The sequence below is a fragment of the Macaca mulatta genome, chromosome 11 (assembly GCF_049350105.2).
Source record: "Macaca mulatta isolate MMU2019108-1 chromosome 11, T2T-MMU8v2.0, whole genome shotgun sequence".
Classification (NCBI taxonomy): Eukaryota; Metazoa; Chordata; class Mammalia; order Primates; family Cercopithecidae; genus Macaca; species Macaca mulatta.
The window spans coordinates 72,094,915-72,115,067 of NC_133416.1; the positions used below are offsets into that span (position 1 = coordinate 72,094,915).

At 41.6% G+C, this 20,153-nt stretch overlaps 2 long non-coding RNA genes across 2 annotated transcripts in view; one reads left to right on the forward strand and one right to left on the reverse strand.

The window, feature by feature from the left end:
* Nucleotides 1-20,153, forward strand: part of LOC107000933 (uncharacterized) — a 108,577-nt gene that overhangs the window by 69,414 nt on the left and 19,010 nt on the right. The window lies entirely within an intron of this gene.
* LOC144332944 (uncharacterized) overlaps nt 1-20,153 on the reverse strand; it is an 89,060-nt gene that overhangs the window by 33,227 nt on the left and 35,680 nt on the right. The window contains exon 3 of the long non-coding RNA XR_013401203.1: nt 5,774-5,877. This is a non-coding gene — a long non-coding RNA (uncharacterized LOC144332944). The remainder of the gene's footprint in view (nt 1-5,773; nt 5,878-20,153) is intronic.

Consider the following 20,153-nt stretch of genomic DNA (forward strand, 5'->3'; position numbering starts at 1 on the left):
CTAAAAACAAAGACAAGTCACAAGTTTCAACTCATGGAGTGCCTGTTACTATTATTTTGGATCATTTCCCCTGTCCTCTGTTCTTCAGCAACCATTTCAGTCATGCTGTGCCTTTCTGGAACAGGCTCAGGAATCTATTCATAGTAGATATTGGTTTCCTCCAATCTAAACATTTTTTGCCCTATAACTTCATGCTTGGCACAAATAAGCCACTCAACAAATATTTGTTGACTACTAACTGTAAATTCCACTATTATAAGTTTTTTCTTCTTTGATTTTTTTAAATAAAATAAAAATATCCTTTAGAAAAGGTAACCTGCTTATAAAGAAAGCCCATTTATTCACAATCTAGTATTTATCTCATTGAAAGATTTGATGGAGTATAGAGTACAGAACAGTTTTTTGAACATGGATTATTACTTGGGCAGGAAAACTCTGGGTGTGGCATGAGCTGTCCTGAGGAGTGATGGGATGTTTGGGCATGAAGAAAAATGAAGAAAAGTGTCCAAGACAACTGGTTCACATTGCAATTTTACTGAAGGTCAGCTAAGTGGAGAATGCTGTTCTGGGAGAACTGGATGCCTTCAGATTATGCCAAGTAAAGGCAAGAGGTCACCAGGACATCCTTGGGTCAACCAAACCACTGTCTTAGTATCTAGAAGAAATTAGATTAAAATGAAGAGCAGTACACAGATGACATTTCTGAGAAGCTTCTCAAGAAACTCATAGCAGTGATTGCTCCTGGAGAACAAAAATGAAGGATGATAGGGTGGTGGGTGGGTCAGTAGAATTCTATATTCCTCCTCCTACTTTTTTCTAGAGTTTTAATTTTTCCCATGAGAAAGTATTTATTTCACAACTATAAAATTCAAAAATTGGTAAAAATCATTCCTTTTTAGATTTAGCCATATTAAAATTAATAAAATAATAATATCAAATAAATAAAAATAAATATCAAAACAAATATAATAAAATAGCACAGTGCTGTGGTTTGAATATTCTCAAACTCATATTGAAATTGAATTACCATTAGGATGGTATTGAGAGATGGGATCTTTTGAGAGTGGCTGGGTCATGGGGCTCTGCTTTCATAAATGGATTAATACTGTTATTGTGAAAATGGGTTCCTGATAAAAGAATTACTTTCAGCCCTCATTTTTCTCTCTGTCTTGTGTGCTCACCTTTTGATGCTTTCCCCCATGTTATGACACAGTAAGAAGGCCCTCACAAGATGCAGACCCTTAATCTTGGACTTCCCAACCTCCAGAACCATGTCTCTTTTCTTTTTAAATTTCTTAGTTTCTGTGGAACTCTGTTATAGCAGCAAAAAATAGAACAAGATATAGGAGGATGTCACAGCAAGGTTAAAATTATTATATCATGATAGAAGAGAAAACCTTGCATTTGTAAGACACAGTTATTCATGCAGTTTTTAAAATCTCTGTAGAATGTTGTTCAACCTTCTCAAGACATAATAGCAGCACTGAAAGGAGACCCAGTAGTGGTTCTAGAACACAGATCCTTCAGGCTTAAACTTCTCTGACATATGGACCCTACTCTACTCATTCCATTTTTCTTGTGACCTCTTTCCTTTTTTCTCTCTCTCATTACCAGTTTAGACTGTTGCCTCTCTGAGTGATTTGAATTCAAATCCCTCAAGAGAAGAATTGATTTGTCACTACATGGTATTCAGTGTAGGAATAATTTCCTGGCTTTCTTTATTCCCCTTGTATCTTTGCCATAAAATGCAATCAGCTAAGGGCATCTGTAAATGCATCTGATTTTTCAACCTCAAAGTTTCTAACACACACCTCCTGCACTTAAAAAATCCAAATACTAATTCCTTACGTTTAGAGCACACTAAATAGATTTTCAAGCCCTCATATGCACAGCCTTAGTTCATCTCTGGCACAGAGGGGCTCTCCTATTGTGATACTGTGATCTCCTTCTATAATGAAAAGGCTGTTTAAATCATAACTGCATGTAGGGAAAGAAGGTTTGCACACAGGTATGAAGGTATGATCTATAGCTGTTGGGGAGTAAAAGTGTTATCCAACTACTGTCTGCTTTTGGAACAGTGAACCTTGTTTAGTCTAGAAGTCACTGAGCAAGCAGGGCACCATGGTTGTCCCCAGTGAAATGCTTTCAATAATTGTGGTTTGTGTAAGAGAAGAGTTGTGCAGAGTTGGAGTGATATTAGAGTTACATCCAAAAAATTTGAGGGTTTTCTTCATTTTCTGCTCCCACAGTTTAGAAAGGGCAGGAGACTTGTGTGGGACAACTATATTAGATGTGCTTTTATTTGGAACAGAGTGGAACACAACAGAGACTGAGCCATCTTCTGCTCCTGTGCTTTTGTTCAGTGTTTTCACACATTAATGCTTGTCTGACTTCTCCTTAATTGTAGTAAGTTACAGCTGGCACCCAAGCCTTTCAGTAGTTTCAGTTTCTGAAAAACTCCTTGCAGGCAAACTTCTTGTAGGTTAAAAAACACAAGGAATTTACATTGAAATTAACAACACATACTTACTTTAAAAATTAACAGTATATATACATGCATGTAATTGAACCTTGGCAGAGAGACTTATCTGTCCACCAAAAATACATTCTTCCCCCTCTATAGGGGAGGCCTGAGCTCTGACATACAATAAAGAAGGGGAAGTGTCCTTGAGAGTCATTGTGCAGATAAGAGGCTGCATTTTCTAGCCTCTTTGCTCCAAATGTGAGCATGTGACTGCTTCTTGCCACACAAGTGAGATAATATGTATCACTTCTGGGCTGGGAACATCTGCATTGAACTGAATAACGAAAAAAAAAAAACCCCTTTATTTTGCAAAGGTACTGAGATTTGAGGTTTATTTATTTCTTAAACTGAGGGTCAGGAAACTTTTCTGTAACTAGCCAGATAGTAGATATTTCGGGCTTTGTAGGACACATACAGTCTCTGTCTCACATTGTTTCTTCTTTTTGTAAAAACTACTCTTGACTCACAAGTTATACAAAAACAGCTGCAGGTTTAGCTAATTCAAGTTTTTAATACAATAAAAAACAACAAAAAACTCACACGATGAAAACAATGCAAATGGTGCATGAGATGTCACTACTATTAACTAGCAACCTATGAGAACTCAGGGAGAAGACCTTTAGGCCACCTTGGCCCACCATTCCACCGTGAAAATAACTGTACTGTGGCTCTCCCATTGTGGTGCTTAAGTGCTCCCAAGTCAGTACTATTTAAATTGGTTCTCATAAATACAGGAATGCCTCCAAAGTTAAAGTTGAAGTGAGAGGTGACAACGTGCTAGCAGCCCGCGCGCTCGGTGCCTCCTCGGCCTCGGCGTCCACTCTGGCGGCGCTTGAGGAGACCTTCAGCCCGCCACTGCACTGTGGGAGCCCTCTCTGGGCTGGCCGAGGCCGGAGCCAGCTCCCTCTGCTTGCGGGGAGGTGTGGAGGGAGAAGCGCGGGTGGGAACCAGGGCTGCCCAGGGCGCTCACAGCTCGGTGGCCGCGCACTCGGAGCAGCCGGCCCGCGCCGGTAGTGAAGGGCTCAGCGCCTGGGCCAGCAGCTGCAGAGGGTGGGCCAGGTCCCCCAGCACTGCCAACCCGCCGGGCCATGCTCAAATTCTCGCTGGGCCTTGGCCGCCTCCCTGCAGGGCAGGGCTCGGGATCTGCAGCACGCCGTGCCCGAGCCCCTCCACCCTCCACCGCCCCGGTGGGCTCCTGTGGGGCCCAAGCCTCCCCAGGGGCGCCGCCCCCTGCTTTGTGGCGCCCCGTCCCATGACTGCCCAAGGGCTGAGGAGTGCTGGCACAATGGCACGGGACTGACAGGCAGCTCCGCCTGCAGCCCCCAGGCACCACCCACTAAGTGAGGCCAACTGCGCTCCTGAGTCGGGAGGGGACTTGGAGAACTTTTATGTCTAGCTGGAGGATTGTAAATGCACCAATCAGCACTCTGTGTCTAGCTCAGGGATTGTAATTGCACCAATCAACACTCTGTCAAAACGGACCAATCAGCTCTCTGTGAAATGGACCAATCAGCAGGATGTGGGTGGGGTCAGATAAGGGAATAAAAGCAGGCTGCCCGAGCCACCAATGGCAACCATTGGGGGTGACCTGAGCTGGGGTGGTAGCTTTGTTCTTTTGCTGTTTGCAATAAATTTTGCTGCTGCTTACTTTTTGGGTGCATACCGGCTTTATGAGCTGTAACATTCACCTCCAAGTTCTGCAGTTTGACTCCTGAAGACAGCAAGACCACGAACCCCCCCAAAGGAACGGACAACTCCAGATGCACGACGTTTAAGGGCTGTAACACTCCCCACAAAGGTCTGGTGCTTCATTCCTGAAGTCAGTGAGACCATGAACCCACCCAGAAGGAAGAAACTCCGGGCACATCTGAACATCTGAAGGAGCAAACTCTGGACACACCATCTTTAAGAACTGTAGCACTCACCGCCGGGGTCTGCGGCTTCATTCTTGAAGTCAGTGAGACCAAGAACCCACCAATTCTGGACACAGAATCAGTACATGAAATTAATAGAAAAGTTAAATTCCTACATCCTTAATTGGAGTACCTCAGAGTATGGCTGCTTTACTGCTTTCTCTCCCACTTTCTCAGCTTTGTCATCATACAGTATTTCTTATACTATTGCTATACCTAGTTCAGCGCTAGATCTGACTGGAGTCTTCCAACAATGCCTGGACATCCACCAGCAGATCTTGAAGCTCTGTGTGGTAAGACTCCAAGGTAGCATCTACATTTCCTGGGCTCCAACTCTCACACGACTTCTCATGGTTGCCAGACTCCTTATTGGTATGCGGGTGTTGTCAGGCTTGGCACCTTCCATTCCACCTCGGTCCTTGTCTCAGTTGGCACAGAACCCAAGACCACACAAAACTTCTAGGAAAGTTATTGTCCAACAATAAAGTGAACAAATGGTGGATTATTCTGCAGCAACAACAATGGAAATTTGGAAGAATTGAAAATAGTGTGCGAGAAAGCTCATAACAGTATATTACATAAGAAGATTGCAAATTATATATTCAAAATGAATTTAACTGTGTAAAAACAAAGACTTGAAGGAAGTACACTAAAATGTTAACAGTGGTATTCCTGGGTGGTAGATTATGAGGTTTTTTTTTTTTGTGATAGAGTCTCCATCTGTTGGCGGACTAGAGTGCAGTGGTGCGATCTCGGCCTACTGCAACCTCTGGCTCCCTGGTTCAAGCTATTCTCCTGCCTCAGCCTCCCTAGTGGCTGGGATAACAGGCACGTGCCACCATGCCTTGCTAATTTTTCTATTTTTAGTATAGGGGGTTTTCACCATGTTGGCCAGGATGATCTTGATCTCCTGACCTTGTGATCCACCTGCCTCGGCCTCCCAAAGTGCTGGGATTACAGGCGTGAGTCACTGCGCCTAGGCTTATGAATGATTTTTAAAAAATATTATTTTCTGTGTTTCTTGAAAATATGTACAAATGATTGAGTTTTTTTTTTTTTTTTTTTTTTTTTTTTAAGACTAAGAAAATAAAAAGTAGTTCTTCCTACAAAATCTTTGGAGAGCTCTGCTGTCCAGAAGGAGTTCCCAGCCCAAGTCCCGCCCTCTGAGGGCTTAGCTGGGAGAGGAACATAAGTCATCCTCAAATCTATGTTCAGAACAGGAGCAGGACAGGGAAGAGGAGGATGAATGGGAATCCGACTTAACAATAAGGTTTGAACCAGAGGGAATGTGGAGACCCAGAGCAACCTTGGTTTGGTGCGATCCATTTCTTCCTGCCTGCAAGTATTCAACTTGTTTCAGATCCAGTTTCTTATCTCAGCATATGCCCTGCACACTCTGCTTGTTCTCCATGCCCTCTCTTCACTCCTTAAGTCGTGGCACTGGAAACAAAGCAAGAGAGGCTTTCAGACTAAAGCTGTGTGCTCATCTGTTCTCACCCTTCCACATTGAGGGTCAGGGCAGAAGCCCCTCTGCACTCTGTTCCTGCACCCCCACACCCACGGAACAGCTCTTTCATGATGCCTCTCATCTTTCTTGAGGGACCACTATGGGGCTATTCTGCGTCTATCCCCATAGCTCATTGTTTCACTTGTTTGTGCACATGTACTCACATGTATGCAAGTGCTCCTGAAAACATTTATTGGAACACATGCTTAGGCATAGCCTTCATTTATTCTGCCAGTTAACAAATTTCCCCTCTGCTTTGTGTGATTGCTGCACTTGGGGACAAATATGCAGGCTGAGGGAACAGTAAGTACAAAGGCCCTGAGTCAAAAACAGGTTTGATTCTTGCCCTCCAGTTGTTCCCATTGTAGTGAAAGAGATCAGTAAACAGGTAAATGCAATGCTGCACTATAGACATTTATCACTTAGCATTTATAATTAACATTGACATTTAAAACTGTATGTTATTTATCGTCTTGGTCCCCGACAGAAAATAAGCTTCATGAGGGCAAAGGTTTTTGCATTATTTTGTTCATTCAGTGTCTCTAGGACCTCAAAGAGCTATAGGCACATAGTAGATGCTCAGTGTTGTTTGAATGGAAGAAAAAACCCCACATTTATCCTTCTGCTCCCATTTTCCCTCCCCAGAGGCAACCAGTGTTATTAAGCCCTGGGAGGAGTGTATTATTTCAACAGACCACCACGCTCTCCACCAGACTTTGACTTTGGGACTGCAGGTGAGTCTCTGAGTATCCCACAATTTGGGGGATTCTACTTGCCAGGAGGTGTAGGGTGCTGTCCACCAGCTGTAATGTTGGCTGCAATTGGCTCTGGTCCTCTGAGTCTCATAAGGACCTGGCTACCCTTTTTGACTGTGGTGCAAAGGAGGAATCAGGCACTGGCTAAACTCTGGAGACTGCATTCAGACTTTGTTGGGGACTTGGCATTTAGGAAAATACATGCCTGCTACCACATATCGTGAGGCCTTCTCCTTCAACTCAAGGCCTAATCTTGATAGGCAAGGGACCTGGCAGGAGATAGTCTCTGTATGTGAATGTGTAAAACCTGAGCTGCATGGAGCCCTCAGTGCCACAAATGTTAGGAGCCTCTGCTCTTGGAGTGGACTTGATGTATGACCCTTGAGCAGGACCCTGACGAAGGACCAAATTACAGGGTCAGGGTCCTGGTTTCTATCTCAGAAGAAATATCTTTTTCAATACTCAAGTATCCACAGAGTGTCTGAAGAGTCAAATTGAATTTTCCATTGTTCCCTTTTTGGATGAGGAAGGCCTGAATTTTATACTTGGAGCAATTTACAATTTATAATTTACAAGTATTAAGGAAATAAATTAATAATTACTAAACGTCCATTATCCTTGATGGATTAATTATAAACTATGGTCCAAAAAGTTTAAAAGTGCCCAAGACCACACAGTTATTAAGACCTCAAAGAGCTACAGGCACCTAGTAGTTGCTCAATGTTGTTTGAATGGATGATTAAAAAACCCACATCTATTTATCCCTCTGCTCCCATTTTCCCTCCCCAGAGGCAACCAGTGTTGTTAGGCCCTGGGAGGAGTGTGTTATTTAAAGAGACCACCAAGTTTTCCAACAAGCTTTGACTTTGGGACTGCAGATGAGTCTCTGAGTGTCCCACAATTTGAGAGGTTCTACTTGCCAGGAGGTATGGGCCACTTAATTAGTTTTAGAAAATTAGAGCAGAATTTCTTGCCTCCAAGCAAATCTCCCAAAAACGTTATTTCAATCTGATGCCTCCGAGTCCCCATTTATGTTTCATTTTGTTTCTGTAAATCCATTGGGTTAAATTACTACATTTTTGGATTCTGAGTATCTTTCATAAAGCCTAACACATCATAGACTCAACAAATCTTTGTTAATAAACATAAGAGGCTGGGCACGGTGGCTCACGCCTGTAATTGCAGCCCTTTGGGAGGCTGAGGTGGGCAGATCACCTGAGGTCAGGAGTTCAAGACCAGCTTGGCCAACATGTGAAACCCCGTCCCTACTAAAAAAATACAAAAATTAGTCAGGCATGGTGGTGTGCATCTGTATTCCCAGCAACTTGGGAGGCTGAGGCAGGAGAACTGCTTGAACCTGGGGGAAGGAGGTGGCAATGTCAAGATTGTGCCAGTGTACTCCAGCCCGGATGACAGAGTGAGGCTCCATCTCAAAAAATAGACAAAAATAAAAATAGAAGAAAAAATATTAGTCACAAAGACTTTTTTTCTTAAATTTCCAACTTTTAAGTTCAGGAGTACATGTAGAGGATGTGCAGGTTTGTTACATAGGCAAACGTGTGCCATGGTGGCTTGCTGCACAGATCATCTCATCACGTAGGTATTTAAGCCCAACATCCACTAGCTATTCTTCCTGATCCTCTCCCTTCTCTCACCCACTGTCCTCCAACAGGCCCCAGTGTGTGTTGTTCCCCCGTGTGTCCATGTGTTCTCATCATTTAGCTCCCACTTATAAGTGAGGACATGTGGTATTTGGTTTTCTGTTCCTGTGTTAGTTTGCTAAGGATAATGGCCTCTAGCTCCATCCATGTCCCTGCAAAGGACATGATCTTGTTCCTTTTTATGGCTGGATAGTATTCCATGGTACATATGTACCACATATTCTTTATCCAGTTTATCATTGATGGGCATTTAGGTTGAGAGCATGTCTTTGCTATTGTGAATAGTGCTGCAATGAACATATGTGTGCATGTGACTTTATAATAGAACAATTTCTATTCCTTGGGGTATATATCCAGTAATGGGATTGCTAGGTTGGATGTTTTTGTCTCTGGGTCTTTTTGGAATAGCCACACCGTCTTCCACAATTGTTAACTAATTTACACTCCCACCAACAGCGTAAAAGTGTTCCTGTTCCTCCACAACCTTGCCAACATCTGTTGTTTTTTGACTTCTTGATAATAGCCATTCTGGGCCAGGAGCGGTGGCTCACACCTGTAATCCCAGCATTTTGGGAGGCTGAGATGAACAGATCACATGAGGTCAGGAGTTGGAGACTAGCCTGGCCAACATGGCAAAATCCTGTCTCTACTAAAAATACAAAAATTAGCTGAGCATGGTGGTGCACATCTGTAATCCCAGCTACTTGGGATGCTGAGGCACGAGAATTGCTTGAATCCGGGAGGTGGAGGTTGCAGTGAGTCAAGATCATGCCACTGCACTCCAGCCTGGGCAACAAAGCAAGACTCTACCTCAATAATAATAATAGTAATAGCCATTCTGACTGTAGTGACATAATATGTCATTGTGGTTTTGATTTGCATTTTTCTAATGATCAATGATGTTTAGCTCTTATGTTTTTTGGCCTCATGTATGTTTTTTGAGAAGTGTCTGTTCATGTCCTTTGCTCACTTTTTTTTTTTTTATTATACTTTAAGTTCTAGGGTACATGTGCACAACATGCAGGTTTGTTACATATGTATACTTATGCCATGTTGGTGTACTGCACCCATCAAGTCGTCAGCACCCATCAACTCATCATTTACATCAGGTATAACTCTCAGTGCCATCCCTCCCCACTCTCCCCTCCCAATAATAGGCCCTGGTGTGTGATGTTCCCCTTCCCGAGTTCAAGTGATCTCATTGTTCAATTCCCACCTATAAGTGAGAACACGCGGAGTTTGGTTTTCTGTTCTTGTGATAGTTTGCTGAGAATGATGGTTTCCAGCTGCATCCATGTCCCTACAAAGGACACAAACTCATCCTTTTTTATGGCTGCATAGTATTCCATGGTGTATATGTGCCACATTTTCTTAATCCAGTCTGTCACTGATGGACATTTGGGTTGATTCCAAGTCTTTGCTATTGTGAATAGTGCCACAATAAACATACGTGTGCATGTGTCTTTATAGCAGCATGATTTTTAATCCTTTGGGTATATACCCAGTAATGGGATGGCTGGGTCATATGGTATTTCTAGTTCTAGATCCTTGAGGAATCGCCATACTGTTTTCCACAATGGTTGAACTAGTTTACAATCCCACCAACAGTGTAAAAGTGTTCCTATTTCTCCACATCATCTCCAGCACCTATTGTTTCCTGACTCTTTAATGATTGCCATACTAACTGGTGTGAGATGGTATCTCGTTGTGGTTTTGATTTGCATTTCTCTGATGGCCAGTGATGATGAGCATTTTTTCATGTGTCTGTTGGCTGTATGCATATCTTCTTTTGAGAAATGTCTGTTCATATCCTTTGCCCACTTTTTGATGGGCTTGTTTGTTTTTTTCTTGTAAATTTGTTTGAGTTCTTTGTAGGTTCTGGATATTAGCCCTTTGTCAGATGAGTAGATTGCAAAAATTTTCTCCCATTCTGTAGGTGCCTGTTCACTCTGATGGTAGTTTTTTTTGCTGTGCAGAGGCTCTTTAGTTTCATTAGATCCCATTTGTCAATCTTGGCTTTTGTTGCCATTGCTTTTGGTGTTTTAGACATGAAGTCTTTGCCCATGCCTATGTCCTGAATGGTATTACCTAGGTTTTCTTCTAGGGTTTTTATGGTATTAGGTCTAACATTTAAGTCTCTAATCCATCTTGAATTAATTTTCGTATAAGGAGTAAGGAAAGGATCCAGTTTCAGCTTTCTACTTATGGCTAGCCAATTTTCCCAGCACCATTTATTAAATAGGGAATCCTTTCCCCATTTCTTGTTTCTCTCAGGTTTGTCAAAAATCAGAAGGCTGTAGATGTGTGGTATTATTTCTGAGGGCTCTGTTCTGTTCCATTGGTCTATATCTCTGTTTTGATACCAGTACCATGCTGTTTTGGTTACAGTAGCCTTGTAGTATACTTTGAAGTCAGGTAGCGTTATTCCTCCAGCTTTATTCTTTTGACTCAGGATTGTCTTGGCAATGTGGGCTCTTTTTTGGTTCCATATGAACTTTAGTTTTTTCCAATTCTGTGAAGAAACTCATTGGTAGCTTGATGGGGATGGCATTGAATCCATAGATTACCTTGGGCAGTCTGACCATTTTCACAATATTGATTCCTCCTATCCATGAGCATGGAATGTTCTTCCATTTGTTTGTGTCCTCTTTTATTTCACTGAGCAGTGGTTTGTAGTTCTCCTTGAAGAGGTCCTTCACGTCCCTTGTAAGTTGGATTCCTAGATATTTTATTCTCTTTGAAGAATTGTGAATGGGAGTTCACTCATGATTTGGCTCTCTGTTTGTCTGTTATTGGTGTATAGGAATGCTTGTGATTTTTGCACATTGATTTTGTATCCTGAGACTTTGGTGAAGTTGCTTATCAGCTTAAGGAGATTTTGTGTTGAGACGATGGGGTTTTCTAAATATAGAATCATGTCATCTGCAAACAGGGACAATTTGACTTCCTCTTTTCCTAATTGAATACCCTTTATTTCTTTCTCCTGCCTGATTACCCTGGCCAGAACTTCCAATATTATGTTGAATAGAAGTGGTGAGAGAGGGCATCCCTGTCTTGTGCCAGTTTTCAAAGGGAATGCTTCCAGTTTTTGCCCATTCAGTATGATATTGGCTGTGGGTTTGTCATAAATAGCTCTTATTATTTTGAGATAGGTTTCATCAGTACCGAATTTATTGAGAGTTTTTAGCATGAAGGGCTGTTGAATTTTGTCACAAGCCTTTTCTGCATCTATTGAGATAATCATGTGGTTTTTGTCTTTGGTTCTGTTTATATGCTGGATTACGTTTATTGATTTGCGAATGTTGAACCAGCCTTGCATCCCAGGGATGAAGCCCACTTGGTCATGGTGGATAAGCTTTTTGATGTGCTGCTGGATTCGGTTTGCGAGTATTTAATTGAGGATTTTTGCATCAATGTTTATCAGGGATATTGGTCTAAAATTCTCTTTTTTTGTTGTGTCTCTGCCAGGCTTTGGTATCAGGATGATGTTGGCCTCATAAAATGAATTAGGGAGGATTCCCTCTTTTTCTATTGATTGGAATAGTTTCAGAAGGAATGGTACCAGCTCCTCCTTCACCTCTGGTAGAATTCAGCTGTTAATCCATCTGGTCCTGGACTTTTTTTTGGATGGTAGGCTATTAATTATTTCCTCAATTTCAGAGCCTGCTCTTGGTCTATTCAGGGATTCAACTTCTTCCTGGTTTAGTCTTGGGTGAGTGTAAGTGTCCAGGAAATTATCCATTTCTTGTAGATTTTCTAGTTTATTTGCGTAGAGGTGTTTATAGTATTCTCTGATGGTAGTTTGTATTTCTGTGGGGTTGGTGGTGATATCCCCTTTAACGTTTTTTATTGCGTCTATTTGATTCTTCTCTCTTTTTTTTCTTTATTAGCCTTGCTAGTGGTCTATCGATTTTGTTGATCTTTTCAAAAAACCAACTCCTGGATTCATTGATTTTTTGGAGGGTTTTTTGTGTCTCTATCTCCTTCAGTTCTGCTCTTATCTTAGTTATTTCTTGCCTTCTGCTAGCTTTTGAATGTGTTTGCTCTTGCTTCTCTAGTTCTTTTAATTGTGATGTTAGAGTGTCAATTTTAGATCTTTTCAGCTTTCTCTCATGGGCATTTAGTGCTATAAATTTCCCTTTACACACTGCTTTAAATGTGTCCCAGAGATTCTGGTATATTGTATCTTTGTTCTCATTGGTTTCAAAGAACATCTTTATTTCTGCCTTCATTTTGTTATGTACCCAGTAGTCATTCAGGAGCAGGTTATTCAGTTTCCATGTGGTTGAGCGATTTTGATTGAGTTTCTTAGTCCTGAGTTCTAGTTTGATTGCACTGTGGTCTGAAACAGTTTGTTACAATTTCTGTTCTTGTACATTTGCTGAGGAGTGCTTTACTTCCAATTATGTGGTCAATTTTGGAATAAGTGCGATGCGGTGCTGAGAAGAATGTATATTCTGTTGATGTGGGGTGGAGAGTTATGTAGATGTCTATTAGGTCCGCTTGGTGCAGAGCTGAGTTCAATTCCTGGATATCCTTGTTAACTTTCTGTCTCGTTGATCTGTCTAATGTTGACAGTGGAGTGTTGAAGTCTCCCATTATTATTTTATGGGAGTCTAAGTCTCTTTGTAAGTCTCTAAGGACTTGCTTTATGAATCTGGGTGCTCCTGTATTGGGCGCATATATATTTAGGATAGTTAGCTCTTCCTGTTGAATTGATCCCTTTACCAATATGTAATGGCCTTCTTTGTTTCTTTTGATCTTTGATGATTTAAAGTCTGTTTTATCGGAGACTAGGATTGCAACCCCTGCTTTTTTTTGTTCTCCATTTGCTTGGTAGATCTTCCTCCATCCCTTTATTTTGAGCCTATGTGTGTCTCTGCATGTGAGATGGGTCTCCTGAATGCAGCAAACTGATGGGTCTTGACTCTTTATCCAATTTGCCAGTCTGTGTCTTTTAATTGGATCATTAGTCCATTTACATTTAAGGTTAATATTGTTATGTGTGAACTTGATCCTGTCATTGTGATATTAGCTGGTTATTTTGCTCGTTAGTTGATGCAGTTTCTTCCTAGCACCGATGGTCTTTACATTTTGGCATGTTTTTGCAATGGCTGGTACCGGTTGTTCCTTTCCATGTTTAGTGCTTCCTTCAGGATCTCTTGTAGGGCAGGCCTGGTGGTGACAAAATCTCTAAGCATTTGCTTATCTGTAAAGGATTTTATTTCTCCTTCACTTCTGAAACTTAGTTTGGCAGGATACGAAATTCTGGGTTGAAAATTCTTTTCTTTAAGAATGTTGAATATTGGCCCCCACTCTCTTCTGGCTTGTAGGGTTTCTGCTGAGAGATCTGCTGTTAGTCTGATGGGCTTCCCTTTGTGAGTAACCCCACCTTTTTCTCTGGCTGGCCTTAACATTTTTTCCTTCATTTCAACTTTGGTGAATCTGACAATTATGTGCCTTGGAGTTGCTCTTCTCAAGGAGTATCTTTTTGGCATTCTCTGTATTTCCTGTATTTGAATGTTGGCCTGCCTTACTAGGTTGGGGAAGTTCTCCTGGATGATATCCTGAAGAGTGTTTTCCAACTTGGTTCCATTTTCCCCCTCACTTTCAGGCACCCCAATCAGACATAGATTTGGTCTTTTCACATAATCCCATACTTCTTGAAGGCTTTGTTCATTTCTTTTTCCTCTTTTTTCTTTAGACTTCTCTTCTCGCTTCATTTCATTCATTTGATCCTCAATCGCTGATACTCTTTCTTCCAGTTGATCGAGTTGGTTACTGAAGCTTGTGCATTTGTCACGTATTTCTCCTGTCATGGTTTTTATCTCTGTCAGTTCGTTTATGGCCTTCTCTGCATTGATTATTCTAGTTATCCATTCTTCCATTCTTTTTTTCAAGATTTTTAGTTTCTTTGTGCTGGGTATGTAATTCCTCCTTTAGCTCTGAGAAGTTTGATGGACTGAAGCCTTCTTCTCTCAACTCATCAAAGCCATTCTCCTTCCAACTTTGATCCATTGCTGGTGATGAGCTGCGTTACTTTTGAGGGGGAGATGTGCTCTTATTTTTTGAATTTCCAGCTTTTCTGCCCTGCTTTTTCCCCCATCTTTGTGGTTTTATCTGCCTTTGGTCTTTGATGATGGTGATGTACTGATGGGGTTTTGGTGTGGGTGTCCTTTCTGTTTGTTAGTTTTCCTTCTAACATTCAGGACCCTCAGCTGTAGGTCTATTGGAGATTGCTTGAGGTCCACTCCAGACCTGTTTGCCTGGGTATCAGCAGCAGAGGCTGCAAAAGACAGAATAATGCTGAACAGCGAGTGTTCCTGTCTGATTCTTGCTCTGGAAGCTTCGTCTCAGGGGTGTACACTGCCGTGTGAGGTGTGGAATGTTGGTCTGCACCTAGTGGAGGGTCTCCCAGGTAGGCTACTGAGGGATCAGGGACCCACTTGAGCAGGCAGTCTGTCCCTTCTCAGATCTCAACATCCGTGTTGGGAGATTCACTGCTCTCTTCAAAGCTGTCAGACAGGGTCATTTGCATCTGAAGAGGTTTCTGCTGCTTTTTGTTTAGTTGTGCCCTGTACCCAGAGGTGGAGTCTACAGAGACAGGCAGGCCTCCTTGAGCTGCTGTGGGCTCCACCCAGTTTGAGGTTCCCTGCAGCTTTGTTTACCTACTTAAGCCTCAGCAATGGTGGGTGCCCCTCCCCCAGCCTTGCTGCTGCCTTGCAGTTAGATCGCAGACTGCTGTGCTAGCAATGAGGGAGGCTCTGTGGGCGTGGGACCCTCCCGGCCAGGTGTGGCATATAATCTCCTGGTGTGCTGTTTGCTAAGACCCTTGGTAAAGTGCAGTATTAGGGTGGGAGTTACCCTATTTTCCAGGTGTTGTGTGTCTCAGTTCCCCTGGCTAGGGAAAAGGATTCTCTTCCCCCTTGCACTTCCCAGGTGAGGCGATGCCTCACCCTGCTTCAGCTCTAGCTGGTCGAGCTGTACCAGCTGACCAGCACTGATTGTCTGGCACTCCCCAGTGCGATGAACCCAGTACCTCAGTTGAAAATGCAGAAATCACCCATCTTCTGTGTCACTCGTGCTAGGAGCCAGAGACTGGAGCTGTTCCTATTCGGCCATCTTGCTCCAGGAGTGTTCTGCTTACTTTTTAATTTTTTTTTTTCTTGTAAATTTGTTCCTTATAGATGCTGGATATTAGACCTCTGTCAGATGCATAGATTGCAAAAATTTTCTCCCATTCTGTAGGATGTCTATTTACCCTGTTGATACAAGCTCTTTAGTTTAATAGATCCCATTTGTCAATTTTTGCTTTTGTTGCAATTTATTTATTTATTTATTTTTTTTGAGACAGAGTCTCGCTGTGCCACCCAGGCTGGAGTGCAGTGGCCAGATCTCAGCTCACTGCAAGCTCCGCCTCCCAGGTTTACACCATTCTCCTGCCTCAGCCTCCCGAGTAGCTGGGACTACGGGCACCCGCCACCTCGCCCAGCTAGTTCTTTTGTACTTTTTAATAGAGATGGGGTTTCACCACGTTCGCCAGGATGGTCTCGATCTCCTGACCTCGTGATCCGCCGGTCTTGGCCTCCCAAAGTGCTGGGATTACAGGCTTTTTTGTTGCAATTTCTTTTGGCATCCTTGTCATGAAATTTTTGCTTCTGCCTATATCCTGAATAGTATTGTCTAGATTTTCTCCTCGGGTTTTTATAGTTTTGGGTTTTACATTTAAGTCTTTAATCCATCTTGAGTTAATTTTTGTATATGGTATAAGGAAGGTCTCTAGTTTCAGTTTTCTGCATATGGCCAGCGAGCTCTCCCAGCACCATTTACTAAACAGGAGGTCTTTTTCCCTTTGCTTGTTTTTGTCAGGTTTGTTGAAGATCCAATGGTTGAAGGTGTGCAGTCTTATTTCTGAGTTTTCTTGTTTGTTTGTTTGTTTTGACAGAGTCTCACTCTGTAGCCCAGGCTGGAGTACAGTGGTATGATCTTGGCTCACTGCAACCTCTGCCCACTGGGTTCAAATGATTCTCCTGCCTCAGCCTCCTGAGTAGCTGGGATTATAGGCACCTGCCACCATGCCTGGCTAATTTTTGTATTTTTACTAGAGACAGTGTTTTACAATGTTGGCCAGGCTAGTCTCAAACTCCTGACTTCAAGTGATCTGCCCATCTCGGCCTCCCAAAGTGCTGCAATTATAGGCGTGAGCCACTGCAGCCCCTATTTCTGAGTTTTTTACTCTGTTCTATTGGTCTATATGTCTGTTCTTGTATGAGTACCATGCTGTTTTGTATCCTTGTAGTCTAGTTTGAAGTTGGGTAGCATCATGCCTCCAGTTTTATTATTTTTGCTTAGGATTGTCTTGTCTACTCCAGCTCCTTGTTGTTTCCATATGATTTTTAAAATAGTTTTTCCTAATTCTGTGATGAATGTCAATGGTAGTTTGATGGGAATAACATTGAATCTATAAATTACTTTGGGGAGTATGGACACTTTCACAACATTGATTCTTCCTATCCATGAGGATGGAATGTTTCTCCATTTGTGTGTGTCCTCTCTGATTTCTTTGGGTAGTGGTTTGTGGTGCTTGAAGAAGTCCTTCACTTCCCTTGTTAGCTGTATTCCTAGGTATTTTATTCTTTTTGTAACAATTGTGAATGGGAGTTCATTCATGATTTGACTCTCTGCTTGCTTATTGTTGGTGTATAGGAATGCTAGTGATTTTTGCACATTGATTTTGTATCCTGAGATTTTGCTAAAGTTACTCATCAGATTAAGAAACTTTTGGGCTGAGACAATTGAGTTTTCTAGAATAGGATCGTGTCATCAACAAACAGGGATAGTTTGAGTTCCTCTCTTTCTATTTGGATGCCATTTATTTCTTTATCTTGCCTGATTGCTCTGGCCAGAACTTCCAATACTGTGTTGAACAGGAGTAGTGAGAGTTTCCTTGTCTTGTGCCAGATTTCAAGGGGAATGCTTCCAGCTTTCACCCATTCAGTATGATATTAGCTGTGGGTTTGTCATGTATGGCTCTTAACATTTTGAGGTACAGGTATATTCCTTCAATACCTTGTTTATTGAGAATTTTTAACATGAATGGATGTTGAATTTTATTGAAAGATTTTTCTGCATCTATTGAAATAATCATGTGGTTTTTGTCTTTAGTTCTGTTTATGTGATGAATCACATTTATTGATTTGCATGTGTTGAACCAACCTTGTATCCTGGAGATGAAGACAACTCGATTGTGGTGGGTGAGCTTCTTGATGTGCTGCTGGAATTGTTTTGCCAGTATTTTACTGATGATTTTTGCATTGGTGTTCGTCAAGGATATTGGCCTGGAGTTTTGAATTTTTGTTGCATTTCTGCCAGATTTTGGTATCAGGATAATGCTGGCCTTATAGAATGAGTTAAGGAAAAGTCCCTCCTTTTCAATTTTTGGAAATAGTTTCAGCAGAAATGGTACCAGCTCTTCCTTGTACCTCTGGCAGAATTCAGCTGTGAATCTGTCCGGTCAGGGCTTTTTTTGGTTTGTAGGCTATTTATTACTGCCAAAATTTCAGAACTCATTATTGGTCTATTCAGTGATTCAATTTCTTCCCAGTTCAGTCTTGGGAGGGTATATGTGTCCAAGAATGTGTCCATTTCTTCTACATTTTCTAGTTCATGTGCATAGAGATGTTTCTAGTATTCTCTGATATTTGTTTGTATTTCTGTGGAGTCAGTGGTGATATCCCCCTTATCATTTCTGATTGTGTTTATTTGATTCTTCTCTCTTTTCTTCTTTTTAGTCTAGCTAGCAGTCTATCTATTTTATTAATGTTTTCAAAAAACAAGCTCCTGGATTTGTTGATTTCTTTGAATGGTTTTTTGTGTCTCTGTCTCCTTCAGTTCAGCTGTGATCTTGCTTATTTTTTGTCCTCTGCTAGCTTTGTGGTTTGTTTGCTTTTGGTTCTCTAGTTCTTTTAATTGTGATGTTAGGGTGTCGATTTTAGATCTTTCTACGTTTCGGATGTGGGCATTTAATGCTATAAATTTCCCTCTTAACACTGCTCTAGTTGTGTCCCACAGATTCTGGTATGCTGTCTGTTTGTTCTCATTAGTTTCAAAGAACTTCTTGACTTCTGCTTTAATTTCATTCTTTACCAGGAGTCATTCAGGAGCAGTTTTGTTCAATTTCCATGTAGTTGTGTGATTTTGAGTGAATTTCTTAATCTTTTTTTAATTAATTAATTAATTAATTATTATTATTATACTTTAAGTTCAAGGGTACATGTGCATAACATGCAGGTTTGTTACATATGTATACTTGTGCCATGTTGGTGTGCTGCACCCATCAACTCATCAGCACCCATCAACTTGTCATTTACATCAGGTATAACTCCCAATGCAATCCCTCCCCTCTCCCCCCTCCCCATGATACGCCCCAGTGTGTGATGTTCCCCTTCCTAAGTCCAAGTGATCTCATTGTTCAGTTCCCACCTATGAGTGAGAACATGCAGTGTTTGGTTTTCTGTTCTTGTGATAGTTTGCTAAGAATGATGGTTTCCAGCTGCATCCATGTCCCTACAAAGGACACAAACTCATCCTTTTTTATGGCTGCATAGTATTCCATGGTGTATATGTGCCACATTTTCTTAATCCAGTCTGTCACTGATGGACATTTGGGTTGATTCCAAGTCTTTGCTATTGTGAATAGTGCCGCAATAAACATATGTGTGCATGTGTCTTTATAGCAGCATGATTTTTAATCCTTTGGGTATATACCCAGTAATGGGATGGCTGGGTCATATGGTACATCTAGTTCTAGATTCTTGAGGAATCGCCATACTGTTTTCCACAGTTTACAATCCCACCAACAGTGTAAAAGTGTTCCTATTTCTCCACATCCTCTCCAGCACCTGTTGTTTCCTGACTCTTTAATGATTGCCATACTAACTGGTGTGAGATGGTATCTCGTTGTGGTTTTGATTTGCATTTCTCTGATGGCCAGTGATGATGAGCATTTTTTCATGTGTCTGTTGGCTGTATGAATGTCTTCTTTTGAGAAATGTCTGTTCATATCCTTTGCCCACTTTTTGATGGGCTTGTTTGGTTTTTTCTTGTAAATTTGTTTGAGTTCTTTGTAGGTTCTGGATATTAGCCCTTTGTCAGATGAGTAGATTGCAAAAATTTTCTCCCATTCTGTAGGTGCCTGTTCACTCTGATGGTAGTTTCCTTTGCTGTGCAGAGCTCTTTAGTTTCATTAGATCCCATTTGTCAATCTTGGCTTTTGTTGCCATTGCTTTTGGTGTTTTAGACATGAAGTCTTTGCCCATGCCTATGTCCTGAATGGTACTGCCTAGGTTTTCTTCTAGGGTTTTTATGGTATTAGGTCTAACATTTAAGTCTCTAATCCATCTTGAATTAATTTTCATATAAGGAGTAAGGAAAGGATCCAGTTTCAGCTTTCTACTTATGGCCAGCCAATTTTCCCAGCACCATTTATTAAATAGGGAATCCTTTCCCCATTTCTTGTTTCTCTCAGGTTTGTCAAAAATCAGAAGGCTGTAGATGTGTGGTATTATTTCTGAGGGCTCTGTTCTGTTCCATTGGTCTATATCTCTGTTTTGGTACCAGTACCATGCTGTTTTGGTTACAGTAGCCTTGTAGTATACTTTGAAGTCAGGTAGCATGATGCTTCCAGCTTTGTTCTTTTGATTAGGATTGTTTTGGCAATGCGGGCTCTTTTTTGGTTCCATATGAACTTTAAAGCCGTTTTTTCCAATTCTGTGAAGAAACTCATTGGTAGCT